This window comes from Podarcis tiliguerta (genome assembly GCF_965153285.1).
Source record: "Podarcis tiliguerta genome assembly, chromosome: 12".
NCBI lineage: Eukaryota > Metazoa > Chordata > Lepidosauria > Squamata > Lacertidae > Podarcis > Podarcis tiliguerta.
In genome coordinates, this window is record NC_139545.1 from 40,940,703 (window position 1) to 40,963,538 (window position 22,836).

At 39.9% G+C, this 22,836-nt stretch overlaps 1 protein-coding gene and 1 long non-coding RNA gene across 4 annotated transcripts in view; both read left to right on the forward strand.

Annotated features, from left to right (window-relative positions):
• Positions 1-22,836, forward strand: part of ZEB1 (zinc finger E-box binding homeobox 1) — a 75,763-nt gene that overhangs the window by 23,827 nt on the left and 29,100 nt on the right. The window lies entirely within an intron of this gene.
• Positions 1,346-15,274, forward strand: LOC310661157. Its single transcript, XR_014503791.1, has 2 exons — positions 1,346-1,905; positions 14,721-15,274. It is a non-coding gene; the product is annotated as an uncharacterized lncRNA (long non-coding RNA).

A 22,836-nucleotide genomic window follows, 5' to 3' on the forward strand; every position in this document is an offset into this window, starting at 1 on the left:
ACGGTAATACCTTTTCATTTCCTCTGATAAGCATGGACAGTACTACAATGATCCTATTCCAAGCTGGGTGGAGACCTAACAAGAGCCCAGCAATGGGAATGCAGTTTGTTCTAAGCATCTTTTATTTTATTAAATTTCTCTACTGCCCTTCAAAATTAGTTTGTGGGGCAGCTTGCAAATGAGAGAAAAATATAAGTACAGTACAAAAGATACAACCCAAAGCATAAAAAACAGTAAAATTACATAAGCTTTCCAGATATAGAAGAGTTTGCAGCATAATGTGCTAGGGCAGCCTAGAATAAACACCTTTCTGGTTCTTAACCATAAGAGTCAAGCATGCATTTTTTACACTGGCCAATGGATAAATTGCTATAGCAGGAGATTGTTGCTGCGCTTATGGGCATCTCATAGGCATCTGTGTTTCCACTGTGTGAAACAGGATGCTGTGCTAGATAGGCCTTTGGTGTGACCCAGCAGGGCTGCTTGTATGTTCATAAATGGGAACTCATATGTGCAAAAGGGCCAAGGTGGAAGTTTATAAAAGCGAGGTTCCTTATAGCAAACGATATTGCAAACAGTGGAAAATCAGGCACAAGTGTTGCAGGACTAGGGCAGGAAAATGATGAAGTGTACACCTGTGTGACCAAAATATTCTCAAAAAGCAGTAGTAGTTCACTGATTTGAGGAAAATTATAATTGCTCTGGAAAGCAAAACACCTGTCTTAAATGATAGCTGCTATTTATGTACACTGAAAAGGGCATATTAAATTAGTAGCACTGTGAATCTAGATCTTTTTTTCAAGTGTGTCTCAATATGCAAAAGTGGGTGAACACATTTTTTCTAATCCAGGGTCAAGTTGGGAAATGATAGGTGAATGCTAATTTGGGGGTCTAAATTGATCCTCTGTCTTCATAATGAAGGTCAGCAGATAACGTGAGCACATGAAGAATCTGCCATTTGTCTCTGGTAGATGTCTGCTAGACTTTCTGCTTCATTTCCTGTTGAATAGAGCTTGAATGAGTACTTTTGATTGCTTTATGTGTGAACCATGACTTGAAAGACCTTTTAAAAACTAATTAACCTGTTATGCTTTACTGGAGCTAACTTGTGAATATTGAGGGAGCCTCTCAGTGGTAGCTGCTCAGTTGAAAGCAAATTTGAAAGTTTACTGTAAAATACACATGTAGCTATTTTTCCCAATTGAATGTTTAATGCTGCCTCGCAAATAAGTCTGCAACATTTACTAGCATATACAATTTAACTATAGGACGCGGGTGGCGCTGTGGGTAAAACCTCAGTGCCTAGGACTTGCCGATTGCATGGTCGGCGGTTTGAATCCCTGTGGCGGGGTGCACTCCCGTCGTTCGGTCCCAGCGCCTGCCAACCTAGCAGTTCGAAAGCACCCCCGGGTGCAAGTAGATAAATAGGGACCGCTTACTAGCGGGAAGGTAAACGGCGTTCTGTGTGCTGCGCTGGCTCGCCAGATGCAGCTTGTCACGCTGGCCACGTGACCTGGAAGTGTCTGCGGACAGCGCTGGCTCCCGGCCTATAGAGTGAGATGAGCGCACAACCCTAGAGTCTGTCAAGACTGGCCCGTACAGGCAGGGGTACCTTTACCTTTTTACAATTTAACTAGCCCACACTTAAGCATATTATATGTGGCCTTAAAAACTGCTTTACCCTCGACTGTCCACTTGTCTCAGTGGGATTCTTACTTGCCACAGGTGACTAGTCAGCTGGCTATTTACAAGCCTTATAAATGTGTATCATACGACTTTGGCATCAGCTGTTTCTCATGGAAGCTGAAGTGATGTAACATTTTTGCTTTCCTTGCTATTTGGAGGTATTTATCCAGATAGACAGCTCAGGCCCAGCTTCTCCAAGATGAGTGATACTTTAAAAAAGTAAGCATACCCTGCAATATTTCATCCAAAGCTTTGAACCTAATCCCCACAGACTCACTGTCAGGTGAGGGCTTAGACTTTTGGAGTCTGGATTATTCCATTTGTGTAACAGTTGGAAATGGATTGGATTGTTTTGAATGCTGATATTAACAAGAGCAGGTTTTTCTGGTGTTTTTAAAGAGGGTGGAATGGGAAGAAAACTTGGAACAGCTGAAGAATTAAGTAGCAATCATTACTGTGCAAGTAATGAAGAGCTTTTTGGCGTTGATGGAGCTATAAATAAATAGAAGCAGCATTGAGTTGTTTAGGACAACGGAACAGATGATGTTTAATAAACTTTTTTCACTGTAGCATATGCAAAACACGTTCTGCCACTTCTCCCTGAATTGGCATAAAGGAAACTCGCTTAGGATACCAGGTAAATGAATAAAAAGTGAAATTCAAGCTGCAGAAATTAATAAGTGTTCAATAAACATTAGAGATTGGGCAAAAAAAAATCAGGATTGCTGATTTTCAGATTTGAGGGAATGAATCAAATTAAATTCTAATGATAGTGCATTTGCAACTTCCTAGGACAGTGGAAGTTTGTAGGTAAATATAAACCTTCATAGCAGAATATATTTTGCCCTGTGTTGTATTCACTGCATTGCATTTCATAAGACCAAACTAAACTTTGGCAGTAAAGCACATCATTCAGGAGGACAGTTATTATAATTCCTGGAGGCTTAGTTTAAAATTTATACTCTTCCATCTATTCTATAAACTCGCATGCATTTTACTTACTAAAGCTCAAGAATAACTTTTGAAACATATGTGTGGGACAACAGAGAGAGTCATCTGTACTCCATATGAATTGTCTTTTTAACTGGCTGGAAATGTCTCTGTGTTCATAAACTAGAACTATGTACAAACATGGATGATACTTTGGCCACTGGAGGGCTCCCATAATTTTTTTTCCCTTTTGGAGCATTGAATCCTGAATGAACAGATTGCTGCAGCACAGCTTCAGTTAGATTACTCCACTTTCTATATACCACTTACAGAACTTCAAATCTAAACTTTCTGTGCAAAGAGTGGATTGATTTAAATCGAGGTTCCCATTGCTTTAAATATTTCCTAAACTCTGCAAATTAGTTCACTAAACCATGTTAATTTAGAACTAAATAGAGTACTATTTGTATTGTTTCCTTTTTACAGCCAGGTCTTGTATTTCAGTCTTGTTGCCCTTTATACATCCTGCCTACTTTCCTTGTTTACCTTTAGAAGAAGTGTCTTAAAAATATCCTCTCATATGAGCTTATTAATAAAGACCAAAGTTGCCATAATAGTTCATGACATTAAGTGCGGGAATATAGGAACCTGAGCCCTGAACAAATTTTGGACTGTATTCTTTCCTGTGTTGCTTCTCACAACAATAAAAAGCAGCAAACAAAAATGAAATCCCCGTGACTTATGTCAAAGTAAAGCCTGATCATGACCGGGCAGTCTTCAGAGTAGTGTGTAAACTTTTAGCTATTTGGCTTCTATCTCCAGACTTCCATAGGAAACCTAATGCTAATACAAAGACCCAGGTAACTTTTGTGGGTTTTGAACAAAATTATTTGTCTTTGTTTGTTTGCCTAGTTCTTTGCAAATTTTAAATAGGTGAATGTACTACCTGCATATCACCAGCATCTTAACATTTTAACAATAATGTTAAGATCACTGCACACCACAGTCTTCTAGACACATTGACATTTTAATATATTTTTTAACTTTTTCTTGCAAAAACTGCTCATTTTAATAAGTAAACATTTTAATTAATAAACATTGTAACCATTTCTGTGCATACTTTTAGTACTTCACCTTTTCTTAGCTTAAAAGAAGCAGCTTTGAGGCTTGTGAACATAAAACTTTTTAAGATATTCAACGTCCAAAGAAAAGTTTCTTGTTACAAAGCTTACTAGGAATTTCCGCCTCCCCTTTGCACCTTCTCTTGGTTCCCGTTATGGCCACGTGGATCTTTGGGAAATGGAAGGATGTCGTTATTTATGAGTTGGATGAGCAGAAAGCAGATCTTGGGATAGAAAAGTTTCCACTTGATGTGCAAGAAATGTCAAAACGAGCATTATAAAGAGGAGTGAATGCATGGCCCTGCCAGCTATGAAGGAGTCAGGTGCTACCTTTAAGCAACTGCTGACGCAGATTGCTCACCAGTAATGCTTGTAGAATCATAGAATTGGAGAACTGGAAGGGACCCCAAGGGTCATCTAGTCCAACCCATTCCTCTCACCACAGCAGATATAACAGCCAGTGGGTTACATGATACATGTAAGTCTTATTACAGCATCTACATCCACTTCCCTTACTTCCTCCCTCAAGTCTCCCCCACCAAGTCCTTTGTGAGCTATATGCAGTCCTTGTTCCTTAGTTTTGCTACCCTTTGCACATTTGTTAGTGCCACATCTCTCTGCAGTTGAGGGGAAGCCCAGAATTCAGCTTCCTCAAGTTGCTGTTCACTGCCTTAAAGCATGTGGAAGAAAGGTGAGAAAGGACACGTTAGAACTAATTTCTATGCATATGTCTAAAGTTCTCTTAGGGGAGGAAATAGAAAGTTTTGTCGTGGGATAGGAATGGAGTTACCTGTACCAGGTACATTTTGGGACAGGGATGTCTCTTGAAGCTGTGAAAGTAGGATTATTTTATTTTATGTATTGCATCAAATTTATATAGCACTCAAAGCTATCCTCAAAGTCCTGCTGGATAGGGAGGTTGGCTGTACTGAACACTGTTCAGTTGCCCACCAACTCATTGTAGGACTGATCTTCAACTTTGAAAGGATCTCTTTTCTCACACTATGTAGTGTGATTGTCTGGGTTCAGCAGAAAATGCTGGTGTTTTTCTAGAGTCACCTCAGCTTAGTCTTCCTCTTGGTTAGAAGAAAGGAACAGTGAACCTTGAGACTGCTATTGCCTTGATGGTGGCATTTGGAATGCACACGCACTGTGGGATGGTTTTCTGTTATTGGTTCTTGCATCTCGGTGGTGATGGGTTTTGGAATGTTGTGATACCTATGTGCAGTTATTCCAAGCTGCTTCTCTCCACTTGGCACCACTGAAGAAAAGCCAAAATGTGCATTGGACTCTTGCTGGGCATGTGAGCAATAGTGAGTTGATTGAAAGTTCGCTGAGCGTTTCCTCCCTCCAAGGGTTATAGTTCTATACGGTAAGGAGTTTGAACTTCTTAGCCTTTTCAGTTTTACCTATATGCACATTCACTTTTTATCTTCTTCAGCATCTACTGTTTTATCCCTGTAGTGTTCAAAAAGATTTCACATATAAGTGACTTGCAATTTAATAAGGTAGATTTGTGTATCATTACATATGCTCTCCTATATATCTCAGATTAGATGTTAGTAGGTAGTACTGTATTGTGGTCACCCTAAATTTCCCTCTGTAGGGCAGCAGCGGTGAGGTGGTCTGCCTTTTGAGGGTGGTTGTCGTGGAGGAGTGGGGTGGGGAAAGGACAAAGTTAAGAGGGAATTCCTTAGAAAAAAGCACCAATGAAGGCTGTTTAACCATGAGGTCAGTATTTTTATGCTGCTGTTGCTGCATAGCTCTATAGTTTGCATGCATCTGGAATGGGCAAACAAACCATGATTAATAAAACATACTATGTTTTCAAATAATGACAAACCATCATTAGATGTGTCTGCTAGAAACAGACAAATCATAGTTAAGCTGTTGGACTGCTTCATACAATCAAACAAGCCATGATTAAGCAAAACAAACCGAAGTTTAGCATTCTGTGTTAACCAGAGTCACTTACTGTCCAAAGTTAGGACTACCATCTTCATCAGTTATTCCAGTCAGTTAGATCTGGCTATGTACTGATGTAGCTGAAAGTAAATAAATTTCATTTACAGTAAGGCAATGCTTCTTGGGAATAAGATGACATCATCGAGGGCAAACAAAGCTTCTAAGTAGGCAGATATTCTTGTTCCTTTTTGCAGAGGTGTGCTAAAAATGGCTAAAGGGGATGCCTTTTTAAGCAGTTAATACTTCTTCTCTTCCCTTAATTCATCAAAAATTCTATAAATCTACATAAATTTATTTATCTTATCCTATCCTATCCTATGCCATAGGGTTAGAGCAGTTAGCAGTGATTTTTGTAAACATTAATAGTTCTTTCTGTCACCTTAAGGCTGACAATCTCAGAATTTGCCTAATCAGAATACACAAAATTGCTGTTAAATAAAGCAGGAAAATTCAAGAGTATTATTTTGGTCTACTAGCAAGCTAATAGTAAAAAAAAATATTTTATACAAAACCACTTATTGGTTAGCATGGAATATAACGAAGTGACACAAAAATGTGAGACTTTAAACAGATGTGATGATTCAACATATCAAAGTGTTGGCTGCGCATTGCATTAACCTAAGGCTTTTATTAATTGAATTGATACAAATAGGTTGCTCCTCTAACATGAGCCACGTCTAATTTTTCCTTTGCAATGTAAAACTATTCCCAAATAGAATTGTCTGGATTCTAATTGTACCATCTCTGAAATATTTGAGCAGATTAGTACAGAGCAGAAAGAGAACGTTTTCCTAATTGGTCTTAAGGGACCAGTTGATTAAAATGTACAACTACTTTGTAGCTCAACTATTTTTAGAACTTGGATGCCTTTATCTGATGTCCTTTTTGTAGACATGCCAAGAGGTTAATTGTGAACACTCGTGAAACAGTTTAATGAAATTCAAGCTAAGGATGCTTAACTGGCTGAAAAATGTTGTTGAGCCATATTTTGGCATGGACCTTGGTGGATTACTCAGGGCAAGTTACGTACACTCTCACTTCACATAGGGATATTCCAGTTACCTGGATAACAATGATGTGGCCAACAGTTGTAGCTTGGGGCTACCTTTGAAGGTAACCCAGAAACTGCAATTAATCCAGAATGCGGCAGCTAGACTAGTGACTGGGAGTGGCCGCTGGGACCACATAACACCGGTCCTGAGAGATCTGCATTGGCTCCCAGTATGTTTCTGAGCACAATTCAAAGTGTTGGTGCTGACCTTTAAAGCCCTAAACGGCCTCAGTCCAGTATACCTGAAGGAACGTCTCCACTCCCATCGTTCAGTCCGGACTCTGAGATCCAGCGCCAAGGGCCTTCTGGCGGTTCCCTCATTGCGAGAAGTGAGGTTACAGGGAACCAGACAGAGGGCCTTCTTGGTAGTGGCACCCGCCCTGTGGAATGCCCTCCCTTCAAATGTGAAGGAAATAAGCAGCTATCTTATTTTTAAAAGACATCTGAAGGCAGCCCTGTTTAGGGAAGTTTTTAATATTTCATGCTGTATTGTTTTTAACACTCGATTGGGAACCGCCCAGAGTGGCTGGGGAAACTCAGCCACATGGGTGGGGTATAAATAATATATTATTATTATTATTATTATTATTATTATTATTATTGCTGTAGTACTTGCTTCACATGCACAAAGTCTGAGATACGATCTCTGGCACTTCCAGTTTAAAAGACCCCTTATAGAAAGGTTGGAAAGAGTCACCTGAAGCAGGCAATACCAAGCTAGATGAATTAAACAGTCTGAGCAGCTTAATACAGTGGTGTTAATTCATTCTGGAGGTCTGTTCTTAACCTGAAACTGTTGTTAACCTGAGTTATGGTGCCTCGCAAGACGAAAAGAATCCGTTCCGCGAGTCTTTTCGTCTTGCGGTTTTTTCGTCTTGCGAAGCAAGCCCATTAGCGGAGTAGCGCTATTAGCGCTATTGGCAGTTTAAGGGCTAAAAACGGCTTTTTAAGGCTTAAGGGATTAGTGGTTTTGCTGCTAAAATGCTTTTAGCAGCTTAGCGCTTCAGAAAAAGGGGTTTTGGAGCGGAAAACCCCCCCGAAAATTTTCGTCAATTTTCGTCTTGCGAAGCAAACCCATAGGGAAATTCGTCTTGCGAAGCGCCTCTGCAAACGGAAAACCCTTTCGTCTTGCGGGTTTTCCGTCTTGCGAGGCATTCATCTTGCGGGGCACCACTGTACTGCTTTAGCTAATGGGGCCTCCCGCTGCTGCGTCGCCGCCGCCGCCTCGCAATTTCTGTTCTCATCCTGAAGCAAAGTTCTTAACCCGAGGTAATATTTCTGGATTAGCTGAGTCTGTAACCTGAAGCGTCTGTAACCCGAGGTACCACTGTAATGCTCAGATACGTTTGCTGGCCTCTGTTCATGGACTGCCATTGTTTAAGTCAATATGAAACAATGCACATCTTCCCAATTTCTCTTCAGCCATGCTTTGACCAGATAAAGTTATTTTCACAGTGCAATGGATAGCAGTAACAGTACGTTAAGCAGTATATCCTTCAGAATGGTAATGGAGTATCTCCTCTCATAATTTTGGCAAGACGTGGTAGTATAGAGAAGTTTGAAATATGCAGACAGGATGAGATTCTTCAGTTCTTCATAGAATCATAGAATTCTAGGGTCATCTAGTCTTGCTGACTCTGATCCCAGCCTGCTCCTTTCATAACTTCTGAGGTTTATAATCCCTAAGCACCCTTGCTTTCGGGGTTTTACGTACCCAAACTTTAAAAAATGGATCACTTGAAAGTTTCTGGGGGCTTGACAGACTTGTTAATAAAAAAAAGGTTTGATTGGCACATCAAAGCACACAACTCATATTTCTGATGTAGTGGGTGTGCCTGTTTTTGTGGCCAAGCTCTGTTAAGTAGAGTGTAACATTTGTCAGCTTTAGCAGATCCACAGCCTTTCTGCAGACCACCGAAAGGAACTCGCAGGCCACATTTTTATGAACTTGTGATGTCTCTTTGGAGCAATGTGAACCTAAGGACATGATTGCCACCCTTATCAGCTAGGCCCCTGAGCAGTCTTCCCCAGCCTGGTGCAGACCAGATGTTTTGGACTGCAACTCTCACCAGGAGCTGTGTGTTCGGCATGGTAGGCTCAGTTTGGTGGAACTCTTTCAGGATGACATCAGACAGGCCCTGTTGCTGTTGAACTTCTGTTTCAGCAGGTATTTTAAGTAAGCTTTTCTGATTCTCTGATTGATTTTAACTGATTTTATCTTCGAAACTACAGTGTTAAGTGGTATATAAATTGCTGAAAGGAAGACATTGCAAAACAATTCGCTGCAGATGCTCATCCGCTCTCATTGGCCTCCCTTTTCCAGCTTTGTCTCTGTTCCACATAGGCTCTCATGTGCAAAAATATCATCCTCTGTGAAAATAGGAGTATGTGAGTCTCTCTGATACCATCTCTATTTCCTCTAATCCTCTTCCCCTCACCCCCCCCAAAAAAAACTGGTGTGCTTCCTTAGGTGAAGAGTAACACCAGAATTTTAGCAATCTCCCTTTGCAGTCATTTTGTAGCTGTTTAACATTTTCTTTACTTTCATATAGACCACTGCGACCAAGGGCAGAGAAATAGGTTTTGCACCTCTTCTGTCAGATTTCCTGTTGCGGGGGGGGGGGGGGAATTAACAACAACAAAAATATTCCAATACCCAGTTGCTCTTCTTTTAATTTAAATCCTCAGACTGGTTTTTTGGAACAATAATAGGTTTGCTTTCGTGTTTGATCCCATTCTGGGATGAACGGTCCCCTTTGACTTGGCTACTTGCATGTTGCTGTATAGCAGGCGCCCCCAAACTCGGCCCTCCAGATGTTTTGGGACTACAGCTCCCAACATCCTGAACTAACAGGACCAGTGGTCAGGGATGATGGGAATTGTAGTCCCAAAACAGCTGGAGGGCCGAGTTTGGGGATGCCTGCTTTATAGCCTTCTAGCGCTCAGAAGGTAACCATCTTAATAGTGATTCACAGTAGCAGTTGCTTATATTAACAAATTATGTTTGACTGGAAATTATTAACTTATGGTATCATGCAACCACTATACTGTTGTATGTACCTGTACATCAGTACTGTACCTGATACTGTACTGTATCAGGGTATTAAAACTTAATGATTTCACTAATAGTGTGTGTGATAAAGGCAGCCATTTAGTAAGGTCATTAAGTAGTGTCTGTATCTTGCTGCAATCAGGTCCTTGTTCTGAAGGACTTGCTTGGCCAGAGTAAGAACAGGATGCTGGACTAGATACCCATTTGTTCTGATCCAGCAGGACTTTATGTTTTTATGCATTCTCCCAGTTTTCTTTCCTGTAAATGGGATTTTCCAGCTTTGTCTCTGTTCCACACAGGCTCTCATGTGCAAAAATATCATCCTCTGTGAAAACAGGAGTATGTGAGTCTCTCTGATACCATCTCTATTTCCTCTAATCCTCTTCCCCTCACCCCCCCCCCCCAAAAAAAACTGGTGTGCTTCCTTAGGTGAAGAGTAACACCAGAATTTTAGCAATCTCCCTTTGCAGTCATTTTGTAGCTGTTTAACATTTTCTTTACTTTCATATAGACCAGTGCGACCAAGGGCAGAGAAATAGGTTTTGCACCTCTTCTGTCAGATTTCCTGTTGCCGGGGGGGGGGGTGATATCTCCCAAATCCTGTTAATTTTCAATAAAATAGCTACCGGTATTGGCAAGGCTGGTGAAAATGAAGGTAGCAAGCATTCCAGGCAAGAAATGGGTGGAATGGCAGCCGTGTGATCTTGGCAAGGTTGATGCTTGTCAGTCCCATTTAAAGTGATATGTCTCTGGACAGGGTCTTGAAAGCAAGTGAACAAGCAGGTGTCCACCTAACACTTTCCCTGGGACAACCTGGAATAGCTATTCCAAGATGCTTGCATAGGCAGTCTGCTTCTGTTCCACCTGAAACTGCGGCCCCAAAGGCCACTTAATGAATTTGTTCATCTTTGAAATGCTGCAGGCTATTTTTCAGAAAGAAAATGGAACACACACAGGGATCTAAAGTGTACTTTTTAATGTCTGGTGTTTTGTCGTGTTCTTTTATATTCTGTTGGAAGCCTCCAAGAGTGGCTGGGGCAACCCAGTCAGATGAGCAGGATACAAGAAATGTATTATTATTATTATTATTATTATTATTATTATTATTATTATTATTATTATACTGGGAATGGGCCCTTAAGTAAGCACCTGCAGGGCTTGAAAGCAAGTCGCTTGTTGGCAGAGCTCAAAGCAAGTCACACATTCTTGGTACTATTGGTATTCTCTCTGTTGTACAATTTATTCTATTAGATTGTATCTTCAAAGCTTTTTCAAGTCATAATCTCAAACTTCTAAAGAGACCCATGAAAACAATTTATTATCTGATAGAACCTGCTGACATCCAAACCTCTTGGATCAGAATTAACAACAACAAAAATATTCCAATACCCAGTTGCACTTCTTTTAATTTAAATCCTCAGACTGGTTTTTTGGAACAATAATAGGTTTGCTTTCGTGTTTGATCCCATTCTGGGATGAACAGTCCCACAACAATTAGGAACTATTCTTGCCACAATGCAAGCATCAGCAGGACATGTCTGGTCATGTGCAGATCAGTTATGCATCTGACAGATAACTAACCCAGACTTGCCATGCGTTAGTGCAGCGACTGCTTCAGATAGTGAAGCTATCCTAATTGAGAGGGGAGGGATGAGAGTTGAAACTGCTCTTCTAAGTAGATTTGGTTCTCATTTCAAGTAAAAATATTGTGTATTAAAATATTGTAGGCCACTTTGTGGAGGATAGCTTCAAAAAGCGGAGTATAAAACTTTTAAATTAATTAAATTTTAAGATAAACTATTTGTCCTTCTGACATTACACAATATTTAATTGATGCAGGAAGATTTTTTTAAATGCTTGTAATAAATGTGATTAAGGTTTGACCTACTAATTTTCACAATCTGTATTCTTATCTAGAGTTTTGTCCACCCTAGATGTTTGTGATATGCTCATATAGTATATTTTAATGCATACTGATACAGAATCTCTGCAGGTGTACCTTACCATGCGTGGTTGTGTTCAAAACTGTGTGCCTGAATAGGCATATTTCCTACTAAACCATGACAAATACAAAAGAGACAGATCTGTCATAAGGGAATCTGCGCCTGTAACTTAGATAGGCTTCTTCCCGTAGGCTAACCCAAACATCCATACCCCCTAGTGTATCATGTCTGGATAACAACAGCAGCAGCAGCAGCAGCAGCAACACCATGGTATGGTTCAGACTGCACATGCAATTTCTATTCTCTTAAATCCAGAATTTAAACAACTATAATGCATGCATGTGTGCACATCCTTATTTCCCACCCCCAGATCTCAGTGGTATGATTTATAGGGATAGGTGTATGGGGATATGGAGGTATTTACTTCCCTGTCCCCACAAACTGAGGCCCCATCTGGCTTGGCCTGCTGCCCTTCTGATTGGCAATAGGAACAGCTGAGGAGTGCACTGACCAGCTTGCTCCTCAATGATTTCTGGCTTTTTTGAATTGGGCAGCAGGGAGGAAGAGGCTGGGATGCAGGGAAAGTAGTTCAGGGCTGCATGTCACCAGTTGTCCATGTGCTGTATAGACCTCAACCCAAAGCACAAGCTAAAACCAATAAGACATCCCTATAAAAACACATAAAACCAAATAGTACATAAATTCAAAGGATTCAAACGCATAAAACAGCGTCCAGTCTTATGGGTCATGGAAGGCCTGAGCCAAAAACAGAAGTCTTCACAGGACATCTGAAACAACTGCTAGCTGCTGCTTCACATATTACTGTGTCCCATGACATCCCATTGCTTAGACCAGGGGTTGTCAACCTGGTCCCTACCGCCCACTAGTGGGCGTTTCAGGATTCTAGGTAGGCAGTAGGGGGTTCTACGGTACAAGCTGAATCCTCCTTCCATCAAGCACTGGTGGGCGGTAAGGAAATTTTACCATCAAGAAAGATGCATTGGTGGGCAGTAGCTATAAAAAGGTTGACTACCCCTGGCTTAGACCGTAGTCAGTCAGTAACACAAATTAGATGTGTTCTGTGCTCTACTTACAAAACTGGTTGTTGATATTGACAGAGATATATTTGGGGATGGATTTAAAACCTGCGTAGGGAATTCTTGTTAAAAGGGAAGTGGGTGAGTGCATTTGGGGGAGGGGAATTACAAGTCATCCTTGCAGCCATTACACTTGGCAGATGCACGAACTGGATAGAAGTGCTGCTCCAGCTTTTCCCCTCCTCCTCCTATCTCCATTATAGTCTGTAGTGAGGCTGTCCCTGACATTAACTGAGGACGGTAGGCCTGGGCCTTACATGTATTGATAATAGAATTGTAGAATTTGAAGGGACCCTGAGGGCCATCTAGTCCAACCCCCTGAAATGCAGAAATCTCAACTAAAGCATGCATGGCAGATGCCCATCCAACCTCTGCTTAAAAACCTCCAATGAAGGAGAGTCCACCACCTTCCAAGGAAGTCCATTCCATTGTTGAAAGTTCTTCCTGATGTTTATTTGGAATTTCCTTTCTTGTAACTTGAATCCATTGGTATGGGTCCTACCCTCCAGAGCAGGAGAAAACGAGCTGGTTCCACTACTAGTAAATGGCTCTTTAGCTTTCATAGTGCATTTTTAGGATTTATTTTTAGACTTTTGGATCTGTAGTAACATCCCAGCCTGTTTTAAGCTTTATGAATGGTGTGTCTAATCTCCTCCTCTAGGTTTGGATTCTTGCTGATGGTTCAGTTACTTATACAGTATAGTGTTGTTGAAAAGGCATCCTTGCTTCTAATTTACAAAGTACTTTTAAAGTCCTGGGCGCAGGGCATGTTGACAGGCCACTGTTTTGAAAATAGCTGTCCCTGCTCTCTTCACTGGACCTGCTTAATGTGTTTTGGAGCCACTGCACACACCCATTGCTCCAGCCCACATTTCTGGCCTGCTTACTGTTTCTGCACAGCAAGTGATGATTGTTGCAAAAATTAGGTATAAAACCCATCTATATCTATATCATCATCTATATCTATATCATCTATATATCTATATCTGTATCTATCTCCCACTGCTGTTATGCTATCCTTTATTCCTATTCCACCACTGGGGTTTCAGGATTAGACATAATAGATAGGAAACAGACTATTAAGGTTGATAGTTTGAATCTACAAAGCAAGCACTTGCTTAGCTTGGCTTAGCCGTTTTCTGCTTGTAGAAGTTGTCATAGTTCCTCTCTAATACTGCTAGGTGATTTTAATCCTCACTACTTTTGCACAGCAGGAAGTAGCTTCTAAAAATATTTTTAAGATTTCCATATGCTCTCAGTGATCATAGAAATATCTATACTGCCCCCAACCGTTCTTTCAACTTGAAAACATTTGTCTAACTGTCATGTTTTGAAAAGAGTACAGGATTCTGGCTGAATGTGTACTATCTCACTTTCCTTGTAAATGAACTTGTTGTGCAAGGCACAACTTCTGGGTAGTATTTTAAAGAAATGTTTCTATTTTGTCAAGGGTCTCAACTGGTTGTCGACTATACCAGCTCAATATATTCCAAATAGCTCTTAGCAGGGTTTTCTGTTTACAAAGCAAAGGTCTGGAAGTGGTTTTAGAGGTGTATATCTTGTAGTGTCTCAAACCATAATCCTATCCACATTTAATGGGGAACAAGTTCCATTGAACTTTGGAAGTTGTTTGTGACTAATAACAGGATCAAGCTATAGGTTCTGAATCTGTACTTTAATAGAAACACCTTGTTGCATGTACTATGAAGTCAATTCCAGAAACTGGCCATTTGAGTTTATATTCAGGGTAAAGTCAGGTTAACAACATTTTTTAATGAACAGCTAAAAATGTTTCAAGGAAGAAACTAAAGTAAACATGAAAATACTGGAGGTATCAGAGGAAAAGACTTAAGTAACTTTTCTTCTCCTTTTCAGTTCCTTTTATATAGGAAAGGTACCACCAAGGCCAAGAGGATGCCAGCATGGTTAATGAGCAGAGTCAAAGAAGCTATTAGACGCAAGAAGACTTCCTTTAGAAAATGGAAGTCTTGTCCAAAGGAGGAGAACAAAAAGAACCTAAACTCTGGCAAAAAAAAAGTGCAGGCAGAGTAATGGGTGATAAAGAAGAAATTGAGGAGCATATTGCTAAAAATATAAATGCCAACAAGAACAAAATATTTAAACCCATTAGTAGTACATGACTGGCTAGGTAGGCAATTTGGGGGAGACATCCGAAGGTGTACTAAAGGAGGAGAAGGAGATTGCAAAGAAGCTGAATGAACATTTTGCACCTGTCTTCATAGCAGAAGTTATCAGGCAGATCCCTGTGCCTGAACTGACTTTTTCAGGGAGGGAGTCTGAGAAATTGGGGCAAATAGCGATGACAAGAGATAACTAGGCAAAATCAAAACTGACAAATTGCCACAGCCAGATAGCATCCACCCAAAAGTTCTCAAAGAACTCACATGTGGAATTGCTGATCATCTGAGTGAATGGGTAGTAAAACAGTAAATGCCCTTCATTGTAAACAAGTATGAAGTAATGCATGTAGAGGCAAAAAAATTTTTTTTAGTTATACAGACATGGGGTCTGAACTGGCAGCGAATGACCAGAAATGAGACCTTGGGGTCATAATGAATAGTCCAGTAAAGACATTGACCCAGTGTATAGCTGCTGTGAAAAAGGCAAATTCTAATTATTTCTTGATTTTATTGTATTATATTTTTGTAAACCACTATGAGGGTTTGTTGTTGTTTTAACAATCAAGCAGTTTATAAATTTTGTGAAATAAATAAATTGCTATTTCCTGTTATTCACATTGTTTGATGATGATTTGACTATTCTGTTGTACAGTATTTGTGAAACTTTAACTCATGTCATTTAATAACAACATTTGGTTCTGTCTTCAGACTGAACACTTTAAAAAGGTTCAGTTTTGACACATTTTAGAACTTGAATTGCTTTATGTTCCAGAATATTTACTGCCTTTGTTTCATTTCAGAATGACCTTATTTAAAAATGTATGAGGCTATTTATAATTGACTCCATGGCAGTGATTAAAGAGGTGTGAATAATAGGTTATTGGACGTTGACAGCTCCTTGTTTGCTAGACTGCTGTTAGAACATTTATGCTGCTCAATCTTACCTCATTTATTCTAAGCTGATATCTGCATTTTGACATGTGCATAGTAAGTTTATGTATTCTTGGGAGGGGGTGAGTTTTGGGTTAGTGAATTACTAATATATCTTTTTAAATTAACATGGGCATTTCAGTGTCGGTTTACATTTATGTGTCTAATGATGCTGTGTTGTACATATTTATTATAATTATGCCCTTATCAGCTATTTAGTTAGTTGAGTGTAAATTTGAAGTTGCCCTCCAATTGTACTTGATCAGGAACTCTAAATGTGTAGTCAGTATTTTGGTATCTAAATAGTTTTATATGAAACTGTTTCTTTGGTTCTCTTTAACTCTGATCAAAATGAAAATGTTTATCCAAAACAATGAAGAGGGAGGTTTTTTTAGAACCAAAAAAAAAAAGCAAAAGCGTAAAATGCAATTTTCATTGCAGATCTAGTCATGAAGGGAGGAAGCTTTGAAAGAAATATGAGAATTCTAGGCAATACTTCTCTTGTACTAGAATCTCAAAAGTGAAAGAACTCTTAAACTGGATTTCCCCCCATCAGTGGTGTCTTTAAAGAAGACATGTTGAACACTTCATTTCTGCTCAGTTGCTCATTATTTGTTTATTTAAATGCATTTTTAAGGGGTGGTGTCCCTTAATATGTGGTCTGTTAAAATGGATTATTAGATAGGCAGCTAGACTCATTCAACCTCCCTCAGAAGTCCATAATGCAATCTGAGGGAAATGCATGGTTTAGTGTTGGCATATAATAGTATGTGAAACTATACCTTTTGTGGAAAGACAGACAAGCATGAGACAAGAAGTCATAAACACCCTGGTTTGTTTTTGGTTTTTGTACACCACCGCAACATTTTTGAATAATGGGTGGTTTATTAAAAAAAAAGTTTCTATCCGTAAGTCTTCAAATTATTTCATCTCCCTTTTCTCATCTTCCAATTGTAAGTGTAAATTTTTATGCTAGTGTCTGAACAGCTATTAATATTCACACCACAATACCCAGCCAGATGCATTATTCCCTTTTTTTTTAAGGAATGAAATGTCATAAAAAAGGATGAAACAGCAACTCATAAAATTCTGATGGAAACTGGCAGGTTGCAACTCACCTATAAAATCTGAAAGGTGTGTGAGAAAGAAGAGAACATTATACCCCCAATGTGTAACGTACAATAAAATATCTGTGTGGCATTACTGTTTGTGCCATGTGAAGGTCCTGGGAAGCGAGGATTATTTTCTTTACAAATTTATAATCCTCAGTGACATAAAAATATAGCAAGGCAGAGTACAACATGCAATGTAACATCAACAAAACATAAATACAGATGGGTTTTATATATAACCAATGTTCTTAGCTGTTTCGTACATGTGTTCTTTGACTGCACCCATAGGAGCCAACTCCCTTTGTCCACCCCTAATAAAATATTTGATGGCGCGTTGATGTGCATTGCCATTCAAATGGTGTGTGTGCTTACTTGCCCCCACCAAGTGTTTATTAAAGTTGGCACCCCTGACTACACCTGAACATTGTAAATTCATACTTGGTGTGTCTGTACCAGAGGTGGGAGTTTCAGGCACAGAGGTTGAATGTGGCCCTCCATCATCTGGCCTTTGGGTAGGCAAACTAAGGCCCAGGGGCCAGATAGACCCAATCACCTTCTCAATCTAGCCTGCGGACGGTCCGGGAATCAGCGTGTTTTTACATGAGTAGAAAGTGTGCTTTTATTTTAAATGCATCTCTGGGTTATTTGTGGGGCATGGGAATTCGTTCATTTTCTTTTCTTTTCTTTTCTTTTCTTTCATAATAGAGTCCGGCCCACCTGCTGAAAAAAGGCCCACCTGTCTGAGGGACAGTGGACCGGCCCCCTGCTGAAAAAGTTTGCTGACCCTTGATCTGGCCCTTAAGACTTTCCCATGCCCTACCCCTCACGAGTCCTACTTTTAGCCCTCCAATGTTTTTGCCTGGTTGGAATGTGTCTTTGAACTCTAATATCCCCTGTTGCTTGCCTGGATGGAGGAGAGAAAGAAGTGTGTGTATAAAGTAGCCCATTGCAAAAAAAAAGAAAAAAAAGGCCTGCCCACATTTCCCTCTGGTCCCGCCCACTAAGGCATGTGGCCTTTTACCCTGTACTATACTATCAGATAATAAAGTGGTAAAAATGTACCTGCAGTGTTTTTGTTATCTTAGGACTGAATAATTTGTGCTGCATCTGTGCATTAACAAATGTCCTTTTTTTTTAGCCACCTTGATATATTATGAAAGTATGGATCATAATTATTCAAACAGATTAAAAAAGAGAGATAACATTTCAGATATTGCTCCATTTCAGTTACTGCACCGTTAAGAAAGAAGTACCATTCAGAAAGTGTTTCTCGGTATATTTTGTACACATCTGACAACAAAACACCTAGCAAATTCTCAAACCAGGTGTGCTTTGCCTTCTCCAGCTTTGCAAGTAGAATGATCAATATTTCAAGTGAATATGTGCCATTATTTTAGTTCTTTCCCCCTTGCTTTATGTTTAAAAGTGGTGTGTTAACATTCAAACATTTGTTCATCAATGTGGTGTATTTGTAAAACAGGTTTGGGAATACCTAAATCAGGGAAACCAGCCAGATACTGCCATGCTCATTCAATTCCTGCTTGAAGACACACACACCCCGAGCTGAATCCTGGATATTAATAAATACTGTTGAACATGTTGAGAATATTTCCAGTGCAGCTCTAGTGTTTGGAAAATGTTGTGTATGTCTTCTGCCTGGACCTATGCATTCACTCCTTGGGTCCTGGACTGCTGTGGCCCTAAAGCTATCTATATGGTCTTGATCATAAGGAGATGTAAAGTGATCCAGCCAGTAATTGTGATGACTAGGAAAGGTATTGGCATCCATTAGAAAAATGTATCCCAGCTCCAGCTAAGTATATGGCCCAGTTTACACCAACTTTATATACAAACATGATGAGCTGCTCATGTATGAGGAAACTCGCCTCTCCCCTCCCCCTTTTGTTTTGGGGATGTGTGTGAAAACAGTTATTTGGATTTCTAAATAGACTCCAGAAGCCATGTGTATTCCTAAAACAGACAACGCACAAGAAAGATGTGAAGAGGAACAAGCCACTTTTCCACTGTCAACAGAAAGTACTCAGTGATTAATGTTATTTTTTCATAATGCATACAGCAATCAACAGAGCAAATCAGTGATCACATGAATAACCATGTGGTTCTAAACAGCTGAAAGTTAGCGTTGAGAGCTGGGAAATTCAGGGCCCCTTCTCTTAAGCTGCAACAGAGAACATTTCTCAAAAGGTTGTGTCATGGCTGGTGATTGAAAATCTATTACTGGATGGATTGGTCCAGTTGTATGCAGAGGGGTTTTTTGTGGCAGTTGCTTCTAATAATGTGTGTCATTGCCATAGAAAATATCCATGAGTGGGCTAATCTGCATTGATTCAAGCCATGAAGTCCATAAAATGAGAATTCAGCAGCAAAGGCAGCCTTGGTCTGATCTTTACAAACAGGGACATTGCAGTGCAATGCATAAATGCTACACATGTGTTATCTCCTAGCTTTAACGGGCACAGGAAATCTTGGAAGGACCTCTGATAGCATTGTACAGTACTGTATTTTCAGCTGGGGAAAACAGCACTGAGCTGTGATAAAATATTTAACCCCTATTTTGAAAGCCAGCTGATTCAGTGCCAAAGTTCCTTCTCCATGATTGACTTCTTGGACATTATTGAACTGTGTGATACCAAACCCTAGTGTTATACCTAAAGAAACAAAATGATGTATGTTAGATAATTCAGCCATGATTAGAGATACCATTCTCTATAGCATGCACTCTTATGGTCAGTTTGTGTCTGGATTTGCTCATTAGGGCTGAACTGTATCTTAAATAAATCCTCACATTTGCATGTGTTTTTAAATAAGTGCCATGGGGACGATGAAATTGGCGTAGGTGCAGGAGGGCATTACTTTCTACCCACACTGGAGTTCAGGTGCAAATTATCTAGCCAAAGCTCAAAAAGGAATTGATTCAATAAGGGTAAAAATCCGTATTTACTTAAAGCCAAACACATTTCGCGTTCTTGAGAGCTCTTTTTCCAGGGATAACTTAATTCAGAGAGATTAAGAATCTCCTGCAATACTTTGACTGACAATTCAGTTGCCCTTAAAGTAGTCTGAACCATATAATTGAATTTTAAAAAATTAACTGTTCACTTAACTGAAATTATAACAATTTCAGTTATAATTAAGGCTGGTCCATTTTCTCTGGATCAAGGACTGGATCATCAAGGGACTGTATGTAGTACGTGTCTCACCTTTTACTCCCAGTGTTATTTCTCCCCCTATAACTGTTGGATTTCAGTTTCCCCTGCTTTATGTTTCTTCCCAGTTTACTGCTTTTGCCTGTTTTGCTGCTAACACCAATCTCTCAAAAGCTGCACATATATTAAAGGGATATGCTGTTTCTCCATCTCTCAGTGCAATTGAGTTGCGAGTATTTGTCCGATTTTGGGGAAAGGATATAACTTCCACCCAGGTCAAATAGCTGGTGTTCTGGGAGCAAAGGTGAATGTTTGCTTCCCCTATGGTCCTTGTATTTACTTGTATCATTGCATGTTAGACCTGACAGCATTTATTTGCTCTGCATCCTGCTTTAACTCCTAGTCTTTGCTGATGACTCACTGGGCCTGTGAGATAATTTTTTGAGTGTTGATGAGCTGCTCATTTTCAGCCGTACAATTTTCCCTCTCTAGTATATTTCTTTACTCAGGGAAGTTCAGGGAAGTTTTTAATATGTGACATTTTAGTGTATTTTTCATCTTTGTTGGAAGCCGCCCAGAGTGGCTGGGGAAACCCAGCCAGATGGGCAGGGTACAAATAATAAATTATTATTATTATTATTATTATTATTATTATTATTATTATTACTCTTGGAAATTGATAGGATTAAGCAGGGAAACTTCATGTGCCAGGCTCACAATTGTCTCTTAGCCCCTATTTTTTCAAAAGCTGTGCCCATATTTATATATGGGAAAGACTATGAATAAGGCACCTTTATGTTTGATAAATATAATTTAGGTATTTTTTGGAGGGGAGGTGGGAGAAGGAGTGGTAGGAGTTATACCACCACAAGGACATGATCATAAACATATATTTTATTATAACTAGCTACATCCAGTGATGCTGCATGTAATATTCCATCTGGTGACAGTACGTAGACAGTCTTCAATAATGACTAAAAATAACTTACATTTTTTCTTTGTTAGATGGCACACTGACCAACTGATGAGATTTGACCAGTCTCTCTGGGCATGATTTGCGTGAGAACCATGATTGGATCTCCCAATATTTTTATTTTTACTTCAGAAAGCAGGGGTGGGGGCTCTGAATTTGCTCAGAGCTGTAGCGCTTTGGGGGATGTGTCTCACACTTACTTCTAATGCTGTATGGTATACGATTCCCAATCAAAATCATTTCTACAGGGCTAACAGCAGTTTCAGATATGCTTTTAGATAAGAACAAATGGGTACTGTAAGAAAAATACTATGCAAAGGTGTGTTTTTTTTATATATATAAAAAGGTAAAGGACCCCTGGACGGCCCAGTCAAAGGTGACTATGGGTTTGCGCATTCTTCTCACCTTTCAGGCTGAGGGAGCTGGCATTTTTCCACAGAGAGCTTTCAGGGTCATGTGCCCATCATGACTAAACCGCTTCTGGTGCAACGGAACACCGTGATGGAAGCCAGAGCGCACGGAAACGTCTACCTTCCCGCTGCAGCGGTACCTATTTATCTACTTGCACTGGTGTGCTTTTGAACTGCTAGGTTGGCAGGAGCTGGGACAGAGCAACTCAAGCCCAAGAGGTTTGGACCACAGTGCCACCTGCGTCCCTAAAAAGTACTATGCACCCTTCGTCTGGCACTGTTGGTCAATTCAAATACAGTACATGTATGTGTTCCAGTTTGGTTCAGCTTCCCTAAAGGGGTGTGTGTGTGGTTGGCTGGTTGGTTGGTTGGTTGGTTGGTTGGTTGGTTGGTAAAAGACTAAAGATATAACTGGATCTCCTACATAATTAATCTTTCATTTTGAGAAGCAGGCAACCATCAAAAAATCTTAGCTATAGGTGAAACCATAGACTCATGTTTTTAGATGCTGAAGGAGGAGCTATGTCTGACAGATCAAAAGTGCTGTTTGTGCTCATGTATTACCAAAGGGATGGAGGGGGGGACATGCAGTACTATGTTTAAGGGAGCGGTAGCCTCTAGCTTTGTAGATTGGTATGCTAAACAGCTTTACTTCTGGTTATTGAAGCCGAAATCCTTAATAAATATTTGTAAAGGGTAATGTGTGGTAGAACTGTAACAGTATTAGCTTGATGGCTCAAAACTAGACTAATACCCTTTACAAGTTGGCTTTGAAGGAAGCATTGCCAGTCAGCAGTGTCTTACACAAGACTCCACCCCTCTGGTTTTTAGCACTTCTTTTTCCTTTCCTTCCTGGTCAGCATTGCGTACCCTCTGAGCATGCTCACTATGGGGGGGGGGGTCTGCTTAGGGGGATCTGGTTTCTAAGTTTATCTAATTTGTTTTTTGTTCCCTCAAGCATTCTGATACATCCCTATTGCCCATGGGTGGTATAATCAAATTGAAATTACCTAGTGAATGCAAGTACCCATGACATATGCATATGAAAAGCCAACAAGAAATTTGCTGAAAATAATTTGAAATGGGACCAGTGGGTTGATTCTTTGTAGAACTTTATTCACTAATTTTAAATTCTTTTCTTAAATCCATTCTTTCTTCCATCATGGAAGCCAAAGTAGCATACATTTAGAGGAGGTGTGCGATGCAGCTGCTATGCAGCAGTTTGTGTTGAGATATCTAGCTCTCTGCTTTGTTGTTT